Genomic DNA, 19,413 nt, shown 5'->3' with positions numbered 1-19,413 from the left:
CATGGCCCAACCTGGGCCGGGGACAGATTGCAACTGAGATACATGCCCTTAGCCGGAACTGAACCCGGGTCTCTCTGGACTGCAGGCCGATGCTCTAACCACTGAGCAAAACTGGCCAGGGCACGTTCTCTACTCTCTTAGGTTCTGTGCCTGGGGCCTGAGAATTAAACGGACAGAAGACAGCTTAAAAGGAGAAAAGGCACACCGATTTTAGTCATGTTGATTTCTTTTTTTTTTTTTTGTGGTACGTGCCCCTAGCGGGAACCAAACCCGGGAGTCTCTGGTCCGCAGCTGATGCTCAATCGCTGAGCCAAACTGGCCAGGGTATGGTGATGTTTTTATATGCACAAAGCCTTCACATGAAAAAAGTGAAGACCCAAAGAATTGGCTGGGATGGGCCTTGTATACATGTAAGCAAAGGGGTATAAAGTGCGGAGAAGGGATTGGACAAAGGGAGGGGTTTGGGCTCAGGGGATACTGTTGCAAAGTGATGGCAGGAGGGTTGTTCAGTATGACTTGTCCACGCAGACGCTCCTTGGTGCTGTCTCCGTCTGTGGCGACAGGGGTTGTGCTTCCCTTCCTGGTACACGAGGAGGGGCACCTTCCCAAAGGGAAAGTCCTGCCTTTAGGCAGGTGGAGGAGGGCAGAGAGCTCTCTGACTGCCCTTCTGATCCTTTGCAGCTACATATTGTGTGATTCTACTTTTCTCAAGAAGACAAAACTGTCACGATGGGGACCTGTGGGAGGGAGGGGAGGCAGGAAGGGAGAGGAGGGGAGAGGGGGGAGGGGAGGGGAGGGTTATAGAGGGAGAGCTTGGATTTTGGGGTGATGAAACCGTTCTGTACATTGACTGTGGTTTGGTGATGTGAATCCATCCATCTGTGAAAATTCACAGATCTGTACTTTGAAAGACAAACATCAGAGAGAATGCAAACAAAAGCAGAAACCCGGTGCTCTCGTGAGTAACTGTGTCCACGTCTCATTTCATTGTGAGTTTGTTTTGTCGAGTAAATTTCCTAGAGGTGGCATTGTGGGTCCCATGCTGTGCCTTTGAAGACACGGTGGTGGTCCTGCGTGGCGTCTGGCCCAGCCACGCACCCACCACCGGGTGCTGTGTGGTGTCTGCCAGGGGAAAGCCATCTCAGTTGTGAAATGCCAGGTAACCTCATGGGCCGCCCGAGGCCAGAGGCACACGGTGGACTGTGGTGCCGGAACGTGATCCACGGCTGAGGTTCCTCTGTGTCACCTTCAGTGAAACGGAAGGAACGGACTCCTTTTGGCCACCTGCCAGGCTGTTCTGTTCAGTCCGTGCGTTGTCGTTCAGGACGTGGTGGAGGAGTAGCCCCAAGGCCCCTCCTTAGCACCTGAGCACAATCTACGTGGACAGGTAACACGGCTGCAGGGATTTGGGACAAATCTCAGCTGCCTTGGAGTTTGCGTTTCCTCGCGAAACTGGCACAAAGACATTCCTGTATCTTTTTTTATTTTATTTTATTAATTTTAGAGAGAGAGGAAGGGAGAGAGAGAGAGAGAGATAGAAACATCGATGAGAGAGAACATCGACGGGCTGCCTCCTGCGTGCCCCCCACTGGGGATGGGCCCACACCCTGGGCATGTGTCCTGACTGGGAATTGAACCGGTGACCTGTTGGTGCAGGGTCGATGCTAGCCACTGAGCCACCCCGGCCGGACTGTCTTCCTTTTCCATGCTCCCTCTGGCACAGGCCTTGGGCGTACGCAGAGCAGAGGGGTGGTGGGAGCAGGACACGGGAGCTTCTCGGGCCGTGCCCGGCACCCTGTCCAGAGCACCTGCAGGGAGCTGGCCCGAGGAGCGGAGGGGCGCCGACGCTGTGGCTGCTGACTCCGTTTACGACACTTGTCACAGAAGTCAGCGTCCCCTTTCCCGACACTCCCCAAGTTTAAACTCCTCACATGGGACAACGCTGTGGGAGAAGCGAGGCGGGGGGCCTGGCCCAGCCTCCCGTCGCAGCCGTCCGCGCTGCACGAGTGTGGGGTTCGGGAGCCAGCCTGTCGGGGCCTCGGTCCGATGGCCTCAGTGCTGCCAGGCTTAGCCCTCCAGGTGGGGCGTCTCCAGGCCTTCCCTGCCCTCGGCGTTGGTGTGGCGTTCGGCTTGGCATTGGTTTTGGGGGTGCGCTCGACAGGGCCATGACGAGCTTGCTGTCTGCGTGAAGGGCATCTCTCTGGAGACACGGTGACCTTGGCCGGCGTAGGAGCTGGATGTGGAACCAGCTGGGAGAGGGTTTGGGGCCCAGGTCCCTTCACGCTTTCTGTCCCCTTCCCCACCCAGCCTGCGTTTGTCTCTCGCTCTCCGTTGTGTGTTTTCACCACGAGGAGAAGCCACAGGAGGTGAGACCACGGAGTCCTCCGCACCCTTGCTGAAGGGCACGTGTTTCCCTGAGGAGTTCAAGGGTCTGGGGCACCTGGGTCTCTCCGGCCGAGGACAGTGACCCTACCCTCTCCTGGAGTCCCAGCCAAGGTACCAAGAGGGCCTGGCCGCGGGGCCTGGTGATGTGTGGTCCGGGCAGCCCACCGCTGGGGCGACGCAGTGAGGGCATGGCCGCGTCAGAGGGGCGTCCTGGTCCCGCCCCTGCCTGCCCCCTGCTTGTGGTCTGGGTCACCGGCCTGGTGCCCCTTGGCCCCGGGCTGCTCACAGTGGTCTCCTGCCCTGGCTGGCCTCAGGGGTGTCTCCCAGTAGAGTTGGAAGAGGAGAAAGAACTAGAAAGAGAAGCAGCGTTTATGGACTTCACGGGAGGGTCATAAAGCGCATTTGGAGTCCGCGTGGCGCGCAGAGCGGCACAGGGAGCCCGGAGCAAGGCTGCCGGTGCCTCTGCCTCTCAGGAGCCGGGCGCCGCTGCTCTTCCCGGCAGAGCCGGCAGGGGGCGGAGGCGGGTGTGCCTGGGCGGCGGGTGTGCCTGGGCAGCAGGCTCGGTGGGCTTCCTCGCGCCCCTTTCAGGGCTCCCGTCTGGGTCTGAACCTGGGAGGAAGGTGAGCGAGGATTTAAGCTGTTGACCCCCGCTGGGGAGAAGTGCCAAGCAGTTATCACGGTCGCTGGTGTAGGGAGCGAGGGTCGTGGCGGCTCGGGAGTGGATCCAGCGGGAGTGGATCCAGCGGGAGTGGATCCAGCGGGAGTGGATCCAGCGGGAGTGGATCTAGCGGTGTCAGCCGGCAGCTTGCCCTCCCAGGACGACGCACGCAGGGAACGGTGCAGCGGACTCCAGCTGCTGCTCAGCCTCGTGCTGTGGACGTTTGGGGCCTGATAACTCTTCACAGTGGGGACTGCCCTGTGCATTGAAGGTGCCTAGGCGTCTCTGCCCCCCACCAGATGCCAAGGGCGCCCCACCCCGTCAGTCAGAAGGGTTTCCGGACATTGCTAGAGGGCTCCCGAGGGAAGAAATCCTCCCTCCCCACTGGGGACAGCCAGAAGAAAGGGGGGAAGGACAGCGTCTCCGGGAGGGAGAAGTGGAACAGGACGCAGAAGAGGGTCCATTCCAACTTCCTTCCCTCCCCCAAGCAGACGCCGAAGGAACAGGAGAATGACAGACTTAGAAAGTGGAGGAGGGAGGTGAGGGAGAGAGTTGTTCTCTTTGGAGGTTCCTCCCAGCAGGTCTCCAAGCAGGTGTTTGTACCTGCACATCACCGCAGGGCAGTGAGGAGGGGGGTCTCCTCTCCCTCCTGCCTGTCACCCGAAGGCCCACCTAGCCCCCGGCAGATGCGATATGAGCAAACGTAGCGGCTGTCCTCTGGGTGCTGTGCTGGGAAAGAGTGTCTGAGGGACGTGGAACACAGGGCTGGGGGTTCGGTAAGAGTCTTCTCATGCTCGCACAGCTGTGGACAAGGAAGGAGTGCCCAGGGGGGTCAGCCCTCCACGTGCCCGGGGCGTGAGCCCTCCACGAGCCCTCCACGAGCCCAGGGGTGTAGCCCCCCACGAGCCCAGGGAGGTCAGCCCTCCACGAGCCAGGGGTGTAGCCCCCCACGAGCCTCAGTTGCAGTTTGTCCCTGGCCCTGGTTGGTGTCGTATGGGTGGCAACCACTCTATGTGTCTCTCTCACATCAAGGTTTCTCTCTCTCTCTCCCTCCCTCTCTCCCTCCCACTCTATCTGAAGATAAGTGCAAAAAAAAAAAAAAAAAAGCTGTGGTACATATACACAGTGGAATACTATGCAACTGTAAGAAAGAAAGGTTTCTTATCCTTTGAGGCAACATGGAGGGACCTGGAGAGTATTATGCTTTGTGAAATAAGTCAGTCAGAACAATAAATACCATGTGATTTCACTTATGTTGAATCTAATGAACAAAATAAACTGATGAACAAACTAGAAACAGACTCATAGAGAGAACAGACTGACAGCTGTCAGAGGGGAGGGGGTCGGGGGCTGGGTGAAAAATTTGAAGGGATTAAGCAAAAAACAAACTCATAGACACAGACAACAGTATTGTGATTACCAGAGGGAAGGGGTGAGGAGTGGGAGAGGATAAAAGGGGGATCGATGGTGACAGAAGAAGACTTGACTTGGGGTGAGGAACACACAATACAATACACAGATGTTGTATTATAGGACTGTACACTTGAAACATAATTTTATTAAATGATGTCATCCCAATACATTCACTACAAATAAAAATATATAAAAATAAAAGATGTTTCCCACCTTTTAGGAGTAAACACAAGTCGATCATAAAAAAATAAAAAAATAGCCTGGCTGATGTGGCTCAATGGTTAAGCATTGACCCTGCACCAAGTGGTCATTGGTTCGATTGCCGGTCAGGACACATGCCCAGGTTGTGGGCCTGATCCCCAGTGAGGGGCGTGCAGGAGGTGGCCCATCGATGTTCTCCCCATCAATGTTGCTATCTCTCTCTCCCTCTCCCTTCCTCTCTCTCTAAAATCAATAAAGAAAAAATATTTAAAAAAATTACAAAATAAAAGCTTAGCTGATATTAATTTATAGAAAACTTATATTAATTATAAATTAATTTATAGAAAAATGATAGTTGACAATTATGTGCATTTTTATGATAACTACAAGCACTGGTTTGCATTGCTTTAATAGTATATTTAATATTAATGCTCCAATACTATAATTATAAAATACAAATATTTGTGTTGGTGGTGCCCATTCTTGCTCTTTGTATTGAAGAAATCAGACATCATCTCATGGTGCCCACTGTGTAAAGACAGTGGATGGACGTACAGTATAAAACTATCTTTAACCTCCCCCCCCTTTTTTTTTTAATCCTCACCAGAGGACATTTTTTCACTTTTTGTTCAGATAGGGAGGGAGGGAGGGAGGGAGGGAGAGAGAAACATTGACATGAAAGGGACACATCGACTGGCTGCCTCCCACACGGCCCTGATTGGGCCGGGGACAAACTGCAACTGACGTACATGCCCCTAGTGGGAACTGAACCGGGTCCTCTGGTCCGCAGGCCGACACTCTAACCGCTGAGCAAAACTGGCCAGGGCCTGTTTTTTTTTTTTCTCGATTGATTTTAGAGCGAGAAGAAGGGAGAGGGAGAGGGAGAGGGAGACATCGATGAAAGAGAACATCGATGGGCCGCCTCCTGCACGCCCCCCACTGGGGATCAGGCCCACAGCCTGGGCATGTGCCCTGACGGGAATCAAACTGGCAGCCTCTTGGTGCAGGGTCGACGCTCAACCACTGAGCCACACCAGCGGGGCAGTTTACTGTTTCTTACAGAACACCTGGCTAGTGACAGATCTTCTCTCTCTCCCCCTCCTTTTTTTTCAAATCTGAAAGTGACCTAACTTCTTCACTTTTGAAGTTTCCTGAATGTAGAACTCTTGGTTGCACGTCCTTTTCCGCCCCCAGCACTTGCATGTGTCCCCTTGGGTCCTGGTGAGCCAGCACCCGGTCTGACTGCGGACACCTGTCTGGATGAGCCGTTGCTGCTGCTTTCAAGACTCTTGTTTTTCGAGGTTGCTCCTGGTGTGCTAGGTGGACATCCTGGAGGCTGTCCTGGCATTCCTTGAGTTAATAAATGTGTAAATGGACACTTTGTATCAGTCCTTGTTTCTCGGTGTTTTCTGTCTCTTCTTCTTGACTCCCGTTGTGTACACAGGCTGGCTGTTTGTTCTTCGTGGTTCTGTTTTCTTCTCTCCAGACTGGATCACCTGTTCCAGTGAAGATACTGACTTGCCTTCCAGACCCGGTTCTTCCTTCTGCCGGCTGGGGCTTGCCAGCTGAGCCCACCCAGGTTCTGTCTCTGCTCACAGCGGTGGAATTTCTGTTCCATTTTTTCCATTTCAGTCACGCCGTTGATCGTCTGTTAGGTGAGGTCCGGCCATTGTCATTTCCTTTCGTGTTTAGTTCTTTGAATGTATTTACAGTAGTCTTGGGCCCTGGCCGGTTTGGCTCAGCAGTTAGAGTGTCGGCCCGCGGTCCAGAGAGACCCGGGCTTGGTTCCCGCTAAGGGCACGTACCTCGGTTGCAGTTTGTCCCCGGCCCTGGTTGGGGTCGTGTGGGTGGTAGCCGCTCAGTGTGTCTCTCTCACATCGATGTTTCTCTCTCTCTCTTCCCCTCCCCCCCTTTCGCTCTGTATCAGTGGTTCTCAACCTTCCTAATGCTGCGACCCTTTAATACAGGTCCTCATGTTGTACTGACCCTCAACCATAAAATTATTTTTGTTGATACTTCATAACTGTAATTTTGCTACTGTTATGTCTTAGGCAACCCCTGTGAAAGGGTCGTTCGACCCCCAAGGGGGTCCCAACCCACAGGTTGAGAACCGTTACTCCATATGAAGATGAATGCAAAAATGATTAAAAAAAAAACACAAATTTTAAAAAATACAATAGTCTTGGCCCCTCTCGGGGACATTTTCTGTTGGAGGGTATTTTTCCTCCCCTCGGCCCCGGTGTCTGTAGCATCTTCGCTTCTTTCCTGGCATGACTTTGTCATTCTTTGTGAAAAAGGGGACTTTCGGATCGTCATATTTGAACAGCTCTGGTGGAAAGTCCTTCCCCCCGTCAGGTTGTTTCTGTTGGATTTGGGGGTGGTGGTGCTTTCTCGCTAGCCTGTCTGCTCCGTGACCTGCCTTCGCTGTCCGCGGATGCTGTTCCTTGGAACATGTGCCTTGGGGTGCTTACCTGCAACCCTGCTAGGTCCTCTGTGTTGCTTAAACCCCTCGAGGGCTCATTGGTGTTCAAGAGGCTGTACAGATTGGTGTATATGACTCGGCCCGTCGGAGACAAACATCCGCGAAGCCATCAGCCTTGGCCATAAACACCGTCATTGCGCCCGCAGCTTCCTCCGCCCTCGTCTGTAGTATGGTTGGGCTGTTCTGCAAGTCAGAGCACGGAACGTAAGGTCCTGCACATTGCAGACGGGACGCTGCTGGCCAGCGTGTGACGGGCGAGGAGGCCGTGAGGCCCGGTCAGGAGGGTGCTTGCCTGTGTGGGACAGGCGGGGGCCGGGGATGGCCGCTCCTTCGTGAGGGTGGAAGGTACTGTGAGCTGTTGGGCACAGGGCTGTGACAGGACAGGGACCTGGCCCCTGGCGGCGGTAGTGTGTGGGTTCTTGGCTTTGTGCAGGGAAAATTTCACAACCCGAGTCTAGGTGACTGTGAGGAAATGTTTACTAAAGCTGGGGACAGTGAACCAGAAAGGGCTTAGCATAGAAGAAGCAACAGGAGAGCCTAGGGTTGGATGCCTTAGCTCTCTGGGAAGTCAGAGAAAAGGGGGTCTTGGGGACAGGTTCAGGGGTGAGCCTGGAAGGAGGTGTCGCTGCCCATTGCTCCCCTGGTTGCAAGTCTTGTGGGGTCCCTTAGAGTTTAGGAGATGCATGCCTGTGGGGGAAGAAGAGGGGAAAGGGGATGGCAGGGGCTGATCCCCAGAGGGAGGGCGCATGCTGGGCACTTTGCCTTGGGGCTTTTCTCTTGCAGGTGGGAATCTTAGGGGAGGTTTCAGGGGAGGGTTTCTGCAGACTACTCATCACTTTTCTAGGTGTGCTCCTTTGGGGTCGGGTCTCACTGATTGGTCAGTGTCAGGGCAGGGGGTGCTTAGTCATTGGAGCTGGTCCCTGTGTCAGTCACCTGATTTGGCTGTTTCTCTGGGTTCGAGCTGAAATAGAACTGAGGCCTAGATGTTATCTCCAGAGAGGGGACCTTCGGTATTGTCTGTGAATTGCTCTGTCAGTCTGTTCAGCTGTCTGTCTCAGTGTCCCCATTCCACCTGTCCTGGCTCACTGGCCCATCTCAGGAGCATTTTCATTCATTCATTCATTCATTCATTCATTCATTCATTCAGCAAGCCAGCACCTACCAGGTGGTGCTCCAGGTGGGAGAGAGACCTGCTCCCAGGAAGAGGAGACAGAACGGACTGTGTGCGTCATGTGACAGGACGTCAGGCGACCATGCTCAGGAGGGGCACTGTTGGAGGGAATACAACAGAAGACATGTGGTCAGCTGTATGCTTCGCCCAACCAGGCCACCGCCTTCCCCTCCTTCCTGGCCGCCACCCTGTCCCGGGGAAGTCCCCCAGAGGTCCCCCAGAGGTCCCGTGTGGCCACTGCGTGGAGGCCTGCAGAGCCGGGGCCGCTGGGGCAGAGCTGCAGAGCTGGATGCGATGCATTTCGGAGACCCAGCAAAGGGCCCCTCTTGGTGGAGGGGTGTGGGGTGAGCGGAAAAGCCGCTGGAGAGAACCAGGGTCTGGGGCCTTCGCCCTGGAGGGTGCAGCGAGGAGGGCGCTGACCGTGGGGCTCGTGGGGGTGCTGGGTGCCCGTCGGATGAGCTGCGGTGCTGTGTCTGTGTGGTGCACAGGTGGAGACATGAGCAGGCCCTCGGGTTTCTGAGTCTGGCTGGAAGGGTTCATGTGGCCGCTGTGACCCCGAAGCCAGCCGTCGGGCAGACAGGCACAGGAAGCCCGGGGAGCTTGCAGGCCAGCTCTGGGCACATCAGCATTTAGAGGGTGGAGACCAGGAGATGGGGGGCGGGGGGGGAGCCACAGCCTCCGGCACTCCAGTGAGGGCTGGGAGGACGAGGTGCGTGAGACGGGCGGCACCTTCAGCGTTGACAGTGTCGTTACCAAACATGGCCAGACACAGGCTCCAGGGGCTGCCCCAGGCCTGTGCCTGCTCGCCAGGGGTGTGGGTGGAGGGAGGGTGCAGGGCGGTAACTGTTATGAGAGGGATGCCAGCCCGAGGGCCGTGCCTGGCGGGGCTGCTGCTGCCCTGGGGGGACACTGAGGGCCGTGCCTGGCTGGGGCTGCTGCTGCCCTGGGGGGACACTGAGGGCAGCCCTAAGGGACGTGCCTGGCGGGGCTGCTGCCCTGGGGGGACGCTGAGGGCCGTGCCTGGCTGGGGCTGCTGCTGCCCTGGGGGGACACTGAGGGCAGCCCTAAGGGACGTGCCTGGCGGGGCTGCTGCTGCCCTGGGGGGACACTGAGGGCAGCCCTAAGGGACGTGCCTGGCGGGGCTGCTGCTGCCCTGGGGGGACACTGAGGGCAGCCTTAAGGGACGTGCCTGGCGGGGCTGCTGCTGCCCTGGGGGGGCGCTGAGAGACGTGCCTGGCGGGGCTTCTGCTGCCCTGGGGGGACGCTGAGGGACGTGCCTGGCTGGGGCTGCTGCTGCCCTGGGGGGATGCTGAGGGACGTGCCTGGCTGGGGCTGCTGCTGCCCCTGGGGGGGGGCTCTGAGGGCAGCCTTAGGGGCCCTCCAGAGGGAAGGAGTCAGGGTGCTGGAGTCTGTCAAGTTGCTCACGGTTCCCCGAGGCACATGGACAGCACCCCCAGGGCACTGCTGCCTGGCCCAGGCCCCAGGCCTCCTCCCCGCCGCCTCCTGTGTCTGTCATCTGGGCCACCTGGGTGCAGAAGTGGATTTCAATCCGCGTTCATTATCAAGAGGCTTTGAAGATCAATAACACTACCTGTTATGGGTTGAATTGTGTCTTCCCAAAATAGATACGGAGTCTTACCCCCAGTGCCTCATAGTGTGACTTGTTCGGAGAGCGTATCTTTGCAGAAGTAATTAAGTTAAAATGAGGTCACTGGGTGGGCTCTAATGCAGTGTGACCGGTGTCCTTATAAGAAGAGATTAGCCCTGGCCTGTTTGCTCAGCGGTTAGAGCATCGACCTGCGGACCAGAGAGACCCGCGTTCGGTTCCCACTAAGGGCACGTACCTCGGTTACAGTTTGTCCCCGGCCCTGGTTGGGGTCGTGTGGGTGGCAGCCACTCGATGTGTCTCTCTCACATCGATGTTCCTCTCTCTCTGTTCCCCTTTTTCCCCCTCCCACTCTATCTGAAGAAAGATGCAAAAATGTCTTTGAGTGAGGATAAAAAACACTAAAAATGCCCCCAAAACACCATGGACAACTCCACGGGTGTGAGCTGACCTTCATTAGTACATTCTCACTTCACGGCGTCTCTGCTGTTCGTGAGAGAGCCAGCGTCTCACACTGGAGAAGGAGCCTGGCAGTCCCCAGGGGCCGGTCGCTGCTTTGCGGATGTACACGTGTGTTGTGTTATTGTGGCCGTAAGTCAGGCTGCGGCGTTGGAGGCCCGTGTGGGGGAAGTTGTGCAGAAGAGCTTGTGGGGGCACGCTTTCTGATGAGGGGCAGCCCGCCTCCTTCGGCAGCCCACCCGTGCCCGCGGCAGGCCATCCACCCGCCGCTTCATCTCTGGGCAGACGGCAGTGCCAGGTTCAGGCTAAGAGCAGGTGTCACCGTGCCATGACAGTAACATTTGATTCGGCTCAAAACTCTGCCTTCCCCAGAGTGAGCTAGTTCTGTGGACTCACTGGCACACTGGGAAGCCCCGTGCGGTCCCGGGGCTCTGTGCCGTGTTCTGTCCACGCAGTCAGCACTCATGCTGGGCCGGGGGCTGTCCCCCGAGACCGCACCACAAAGAAAGAACGGGGTGTGGAGACGGACTCTTTCACGACAGCTCTTCCTGCCTGGGAGCCTTGGTCAGGGCGCCAATGTATGGTCAGATGTTCTTCAGCAAACTTTTGCCTTTAGATTAACTTTGGATTTATAGAAAAGTTGCAGAGACAGCAGAGAACTCCTGTGTGCCTTCCACTCCATTCCCCCAGCGCTAACCCTCACATGACTGGTGTGTCATTCTTTTCTTCTTTATTGATGTTAGAGAGAGAGGAGGAGAGAGGGCGAGAGATGGAAACATCGAAGGGCCGCCTCCTGCACGCCCCCCACTGGGGATGGGCCCACAACCTAGGCCTGTGCCCTGACCGGGAATTGAACCAGCGACCTCTTGGTGCAGGGCCGACGCTCAGCCACTGAGCACACCGGCTGGACAGGTACCTCATTCCCTCTTTTTTTTTTTTAATCCTCACCCGAGGACATTATTTTATTTTTTATTCAGATAGAGCAGAGGAGAGAGAGAGAGAGAGAGAGAGAGAGAGAGAGAGAGAGAGAGAGAGAAAGAGAGAGAGAGAGAAAGATTGATGTGAAAGGGACACATCGAGTGGCTGCCACCCGCATGACCCAACCAGGGCCAGGGACAAACTGCAACCGAGGTATGTGCCCTTAGCGGGGACTGAACCCGGGTCTCTGGACCGCAGGCTGATGCTCTAACTGCTGAGCTAAACCGACCAGGGCTGGTACGTCATTCTTAACGGAAGCCTATGCTGCTGTATTTCCTCGGACTTTGCCTGGTCTTTTTTCTGTCTCAGGACACCACTTGAGTGACTGTGTGGTGGCATCAAAGTGTGATTTCGATATGGACCAAACTATGCATTGAGGTGTATCATTGCATCGCCACTAGACACACTTAAAGATTTTTTTCATATGAAATGTTCTCCTTTTTTTAAACATCAATAGACTAATAAGGTCCAGCCGGTGTAGCTCAGTGGTTGAGTGTCGACCCTGCACCAAGAGGTCGCTGGTTTGATTCCCGATCAGGGCACGTGCTCAGGTTGTGGGCCCGATCCCCAGTAGGGTCATGCAGGAGGCAGCCAATCAGTTCTCTCTCATTGATGTTTCTGTCTCTCTCTCCTTTCTTTTTCTCTCTCTAAAATCAATAAAGGAAAAAAAAAAAAAAAAAAGACTAATAAGGAATGAATACCTCTCCACGATCTGGTTGCTGCACCAAAGGTTTGCATTTTCTGGTAGCTTTACCTTGTCTCTGTGTGTGTTTCCGGTGACATCACCACTCCCCCCGGGAGAAAAGTTAGAGCACCATAAGTGGGACCCTTGGTGGCCACCTGTCACAGGAGGACTGGGGCACTCTGGTCAGGCCGTCCCAAAGGGAAGGTGTGTCATTTGCTCCAGATAGCATCCTCCTTTTCAGAAGAAGGTGATGAAGTCCTGAGGAGTTGGGCGGATGGTCTCTTCTCACAACCTTTCTCTGTGTAGTGTCCCCAATGCGCAGTCAGCAGGCTGCAGTGCGGGGACCAGCACCAGCTGGACCCAAAGCACCCAGGTTGGCCGAAGGGGAGCCCCGCTGCCCCTCGGACCTGTCACCGACTTCTCCTGGTTGGCAGTGACTGCCCCGGCAGGTCCTGGGTTAAGGCCGAGGAGAGAGGTCCTTTGGCCAGCGCAGCGACACCCAGGAGAACGTGCTCGGCAGGGAGCAAGCAGTGACGCCAGAGGCCAGGCCGCGCCCACTCTGGTGGCCTCGGAACCGATGAAACCCTTCCCCTTTCCTCCTTGCCCCCGTTCAGCTCTCCCAGCCTCGCCTCCTCGGCATCGGTGCTGGCTGGGCCGCCAGTGTGGGGCGAACGCAGGTCGCCCTGAGCAGGCCCTTGCCCACCGGGGACAGCCGATTCTAGCTGGACGTCATTGTGCTTTGCTGCTACCAACGTGAAAGTTCACAGTCTGATCACAGAGTCGGTGTTGCTTCCAGGGGCTGCGTGGGCTGTGATTTCATCTGCGTAGAAGGTCCACAGCAGATAAACCTGCGGAGATGGAAGCAGATCGGTGGTTCCGGGCCGGCGGGGGGCTGGCGACCAGGTCTCTCTGAGGGTCGCAGCGTTCCAGAGCGAGGGGAGGGGGCTGCACAGCCGGGGACGCACTAAAACCACCGGACGGTTGACTTTAAATCGGTGGATGTCACGGTATGTTATGTCATCTAAGAGCATGGTGATTGTTTGTGGTGGAGATGTTTAAAAATAAGATAAAAAAGGAGATCGAAAGGATCCATATCATTCCAGAGAACTAATAGTGACATTTTGATGTCTGTGTGGCAGGTTTTTTTTCTTTTTTATTGATTTGAGAGAGAGAGAGAGAGAGACATTGATGAGAGAGAACATCAATGGGCCGCCTCCTGCATGCCCCCCGCTGGGGATTGGGCCCACAGCTGGACATGTGCCCTGACCAGGAATCAAACCAGTGACCTCTGGGTGCATGGGTCGACGCTCAACCACTGAGCCACACCAGCCGGGCATATGTGTGGCCGTTTTGGTTGTCATTTTGTGTTTGTATTTTTCTTTGGGGTTTGTTTTTAACCCATTTTTTAGGGCCAGGAGAAACCCTGTTGGTATCTATGGAAACGCTGAACCCTGTTCTCGCTGGTCCCCAGGTTCACACGCTCCTGTCCTGCTGTGCTAACACTTTCAGGAGGCCAGTGTCTCGAGTGAGGGCTGCCGTTCTGTCCTAAACTTCAACTGGTGTAGAGAAGGACGCTTACGGAGTTTGGGGATGTAAATGGTGTCCTTATTTCTCAGTTGGGAAGCTACCCATGGGCCTAGTGTTGTTGGAACTTAAGATGTTAGTTCTGACGACCTTGACAATAGGAAGTCCTGAATGTGTCCCCCAGCTGACTCAATGGGACGCCTTGAGTGTGTCCCCCAGCTGACTCAATGGGACACCCTGAATGTGTCCCCCCAGCTGACTCGATGGGACGCCCTGAGTGTGTCCCCCAGCTGACTCAATGGGACGCCCTGAATGTGTCCCCCCAGCTGACTCGATGTGACGCCCTGAGTGTGTCCCCCAGCTGACTCGATGGGATGCCCTGAGTGTGTCCCCCAGCTGACTCGATGGGACGCCCTGAATGTGTCCCCCAGCTGACTCAATGGGACGCCCTAAGTGTGTCCCCCAGCTGACTCGATGGGACGCCCTGAATGTGTCCCCCACTGACTCGATGGGACGCCCTGAGTGTGTCCCCCAGCTGACTCCATGGGACGCCCTGAGTATGTCCCCCAGCTGACTCGATGGGACGCCCTGAGTATGTCCCCCCAGCTGACTCGATGGGACGCCCTGAGTGTGTCCCCCAGCTGATTCGATGGGACGCCCTGAGTGTGTCCCCCAGCTGACTCGATGGGACGCCCTGAGTGTGTCCCCCAGCTGACTCGATGGACGCCTGAGTGTGTCCCCCAGCTGACTCGATGGGACGCCCTGAGTGTGTCCCCCAGCTGACTCGATGGGACGCCCTGAGTGTGTCCCCCAGCTGACTCGATGGGACGCCCTGAGTGTGTCCCCCAGCTGACTCGATGGGACGCCCTGAGTGTGTCCCCCAGCTGACTCGATGGGACGCCCTGAGTGTGTTCATATAGTTGTCCAGCAGAGATGCCCTTTGGACTCCTTTACACCGAAGTCCCAAAGCTTGGGGGAGCTGCTCTGGTGTCAGCCTCGTGGGCTACTGGAACTTGACCTGCTTTTCCGAGTATGGAGAGGACACTGTTTTGCTCGACTCCCCAGCCAGATTTCACCTAGGATAATGCCCAAGGCTCAGAGAAAGGAAGCATCAGATTCCCACGTGTGTATTGACAGCACATCCTCCTCAGAGAGAACCTAGCATCGGTAAAGCCGCCGGAGCCAGGCCGTGGGCGGGCGGAGCGTGGCTGTCCAGCCCTGGCTCGCGCGTGGGGAAATACTTCGGCTCCTGGCCCTGGAGGTGCCGGGAACCGTTTCCACGGCCGAACTGGGCTTATTTTTCTTCTGGGTGTATATTTATTTGACTGTTTTGCGCCATTTGTCAATGGCTAAGCAGTTAATAATTTTTATGCCTCTTTGAGATTGTGTATATGTACAAGTGTGTTTGATTTCCTGTGGTCGCTCTACATTTAAACAGTGCTGAGTGATGGCATGTGTGACATGCAGTTTACAGTTTCAAGCCCAAGCTGCAGTCTTGAATTCTCGAGCGAAAGCCCGCGGAGGGCCCCGCGCAGAGCCGGCGTGTCTGCTGGGAGCCGGGCTCCTCTAGGCTTTGACGCTTGGCCATTCGCCTCCCGGTGTGGCCGGAGCCCACAGTGTTAGGAAGACAAGCCTGTGCACCGGCCAGCTCAGGAGAGTGACGGCATGGCCAGGCAGAGCGGAACGGGTCGGGGGCGGGTGCGAGACCAAAGGCGCCCCTTCTGAATGGTGAGTCGGGGTCGTCCCCGGGAAGGAGCGCGGCGGTGGGCACCCCGGACTGGGAGCAGTGGTCACAAGGAACTGCCCACAGGCTGTGGAAAGCCGGGGTCCACTCAGGGCAGTCTCCCGTGGGCTGTGGGGAGCTGAGGCTGCTGAGCTGGGTAGGTGCCGCAGGCCCGCTTCCTGGGGTCAGGAGCAGCGATGTGGCCACGTCGGGCTGGGCCCCTGGGCCCCGAGTGTGGAGCAGCCACTGGTGAGGACCGATTTGCAGTCTTGCCTGATTCTGTCTGAAAATCACGCATGCTTCATCCTTAGACCTCAGCTTTGCCAAACAAAGTGTCATCGTAAGAGGGTTCTGAAATGTCCTGCTTATCTGTTAGTTCTTGTCACTTTTAGGAGAGACAAGTGGGGTGATATAAACTGTCTTTGGTAGAGTTAAAAACATTTTGTTTTCTTTACTGATTTTAGAGAGAGAGGAAGGGAGAGGGAGAGAGAGATAGAGACATTGATGATGGCCGCCTCCTGCACGCCCCCCACTGGGGATCAGGCCCACAACCTGGGCATGTGCCCTGACTGGGAATTGAACCTGTGACCTGTTGGTGCAGGGTCGACGCTCAGCCACTGAGCCACCCCAGCCGGACTGTCTTTTGTGGGGAGGTATTCATTCCTTATTAGTCTTTTTTTTTTTTTTTTAATTTTTCCCTTTATTGATTTTAGAGAGAGCAAAGGAAAGAAGGAGAGAGAGATAGAAACATCGATGAGAGAGAACACTGATTGGCCGCCTCCTGCATGCCCCACACTGGGGATCAGGCTCACACCTAGGCATGTGCCCTGACCGGAATCAAACCAGCGACCTCTTTGTGCAGGGGTTGACACTCAACCACTGAGCCACATCGTCCAGGCTTTGGTAGACTTTTAAAGAAATTGTGATAAATACACATAACATAAAATTTTCCATTTTAACCACTTTTTTTTTTTTTTACCCTCACCTGAGGACATTTTTCCATTTTTTGTTCAGATAGAGTGGGAGGGAGAGAGAGGAAGAGAAAGAGAGAGAGAAACATCGACGTGAAAGGGACACATCGAGTGGCTGCCACCCGCATGACCTAACCAGGGCCGGGGACAAACTGCAACAGAGGTACGTGCCCTTAGCGGGAACCGAACCCGGGTCTCTTCAGACCGCAGGCCGACACTCTAACCGCTGAGCCAAACTGGCCAGGGCCATTTTAACCACTTTTTAAACATTGATTTTAGAGAAAGGAAGAGATTTCAGAGAGAGAAACATGGATGTGAGAGAGAAACACTGGCCACCTCCCACACACCCCCCGACCGGGGGTCGAACCCTAACCCGCTGGGGTATGGGACGATGCTGCAGCCCCCCGAGCTGCTGGCAGGCCCACGTTAGCCGTCTGTGAGTGTTCGATTCCGGGGCATCACACACATTCACACTGTTGTGCAGCCCTCACCACCATCCACTTAAGAACTTTCCATCCTGCAGAACTGACACTGTGCCCATGAAACACCAAGTCCCCATTCCCCTCCTGCAGCCCTGGCACCCACCCCCATCTCTTTCTGCGGAGTGTGACTTCTCTAGGCTCCCCATGGAAGTGGAGCCACACTGCCTTCAGAGGGAGGCTGCCGCACTCAGCACGGTGTCCTCGGGGTTCACCCTGGTGTCAGTCAGGGTTCCCTCCTCTCTTAAGCTGCGTACGATTCCCTCGTGCGTGCCCGCTTCTTCAGTGGGCTTCCAGACCTGCACCTGCACCCATCCAGGAGCTGCTGCCAGTCACCCCTGGCTTCACCCCACCCCCAGGTGGGGGCCCGGGCCAAGCAAGGTCCCAGGTGAAAGCCGAACATGAAGGCAAAAGAGAAGGGCTGGGCGGGATGCAGAGGGGCCTAGGCGAGGCGCAGGGGGTTTCCGGGTGTCATTCACACCTGCCATCCTCCCCCAGGGTTTGGGGATGGCGCCCAGTCTTTATGCTGCATTCCCAGTTGAGGAGACCTGATCTGTTTTCACCCTTGGTGTTTATGAATTGGGGGTGCCACCAACACAGTCTCCAAAGGGTGGGGTAAAAATTGCCATAAAGATGAGAACTTCTGATCCGGCCGGTGTGGCTCCATGGTTGAGTGTTGACCCTGCACCAATAGGTTGTCGGTTCGCTTCCCGGTCAGGGCACATGCCCAGGTTGTGGGCCCATCCCCAGTGGGGGGCGGGCAGGAGGCGGCCCGTCGATGTTCTCTCTCATCGATGTTTCTATCTCTCTCTCCTTCTCCCTTCCTGTCTCTCTAAAATCAATAAAGGAAAAAAAACACGATGAGAACTTCTGGTGTTACAGTTGATCCGTCCTGGCCGCTGGCTGCAGGTGGGTCTCGGGGCCAGGAGGGGAGTGAGTTGCTGAGGAAATTCTCCAGTTCTGAGTGAATGCAGTTACCAGGGCCTGTTCTGGAGGGCAGCCTGCTGACTCGGCTGGGAAAGTGTTCTGCTTTCCAGCCAGTGCTTCGTTTTTTTAAAATTTTTATTAATTTATTTTTGTTACAGATGTTTTTCCTCCCCCACCCAGACCCCCTCCTCCCCAGCATTGTTGTCTATGTCCATTGGTTATGCATACATGCATATACATTTTTTGGTTCATCTCATCCACCCCCGCCCCTCTCCTCTGAGGTCTGTCAGTCTGAACCGTACTTTTTTCTATGTCTCTGGGTCTATTTCGTTCATCAGCCCACTTGGTTCATTATATTACACAAATAAGTGAGATTGTGTGGTATTTGTCTTTCTCTGATTGGCTTATTTTGCTTAACATAATACTCCCCAGGTCCCTCCATGTTGTCTCAAAGGATCTTTCCTTCTTACAGCTGCATAGTACTCCATTGTGTACATGTACCACAGCTTTTTTATCCAGTAGTCTACTGATGGACATTTGGGCTGTTTCCAAATCTTGGCTATTGTAAATAGTGCTGCTACAAACATGGAGGTACATATATTCTTTCTGATTGGTGTTTCAGGCTTCTTAGGGTATAGTCCTAGAAGTGGGATCACTGGATCAAATGGCAATTCAATTTTTAATTTTTTGAGGAAACATCATACTGTTTTCCATAGCGGCTGCACCAGTCTGCATTCCCACCAGCAGTGTACTAGAGTCCCCTTTTCTTCACACCCTTGGCAATACTTGTTGTTTGATGATTTGTTGATGGTGGCCATTCTGACAGGTGTGAGGTGGTACCTCATTGTTGTTTTAATTTGCATCTCTCTGATGATTAGTGATGTTGAACATTTCTTTATATGTCTCTTGGCCATTTTTATGTCCTGTTTGGAGAATTGTCTATTCAGGTTCTCTGCCCATTTTAAATTGGATTGTCTGTTTTTCTATTGTTGAGTTGTATGAGTACTCTATATATTTTGGAAATTAACCCCTTATCTGATGTATCTTTGGCAGTTATGCTCTCCCATACAGTGGGTTCCTTTTCCATTTTGATGGTTGTTTCTTTTGTTGTGCAGAAGCTTTTTAATTTGATGTAGTCCCATATGTTCATTTATTCCTTTGTTTCTGTTGCCTTAAGTGATGTATCAGTTAAAATTCTGCTGTGTATGATGTCTGAAATTTTGTTACCTACATTTTCTTCTAGGATTTTTATGGATTTGTGAGTCAAATTTAAGTCTTTTATCCATTTTGAGTTTATTCTTGTGTTTGGTGTAAGTTGATGGTCTAGTTTTATTTTTTTGCATGTAGCTGTCCAATTTTCCCAGCACCATTTATTAAAGAGGCTGTCTTTACTCCACTGTATGCTCTTGCCACCTTTGTCGAATATTAATTGAGCATAATGTTCTGGGTATAATGTTTTATTCCATTGATCTATATGCCTGTTCTTGTGCCAGTACCAGGCTGTTTTGATTTCAGTAACTTTGTAGTATAACCTGATATCCAGTATTGTGATCCTACTTACTTTGTTCTTCTTTTCAAGATTACTGTGGCTATTCAGGGTCTTTTTTGGTTCCATATGAACTTTTGAATATTTGTTCTAGTTCTGCGAAATATGTCATTGGTATTTTGATGGGGATTGCATTGAATCTATAGATTGCTTTGGGTAGTATGGACATTTTAATAATGTTAATTCTTTTTTTTTTTTATCCTCA

At 54.2% G+C, this 19,413-nt stretch overlaps 1 protein-coding gene across 1 annotated transcript in view; it reads left to right on the top strand.

The window, feature by feature from the left end:
• ROR2 (receptor tyrosine kinase like orphan receptor 2) overlaps positions 1-19,413 on the top strand; it is a 202,509-nt gene that overhangs the window by 131,461 nt on the left and 51,635 nt on the right. The window lies entirely within an intron of this gene.

The sequence above is a fragment of the Molossus molossus genome, unplaced genomic scaffold (assembly GCF_014108415.1).
Source record: "Molossus molossus isolate mMolMol1 unplaced genomic scaffold, mMolMol1.p scaffold_m16_p_29, whole genome shotgun sequence".
NCBI lineage: Eukaryota > Metazoa > Chordata > Mammalia > Chiroptera > Molossidae > Molossus > Molossus molossus.
This window is presented reverse-complemented; position numbering and strand designations above follow the sequence as displayed.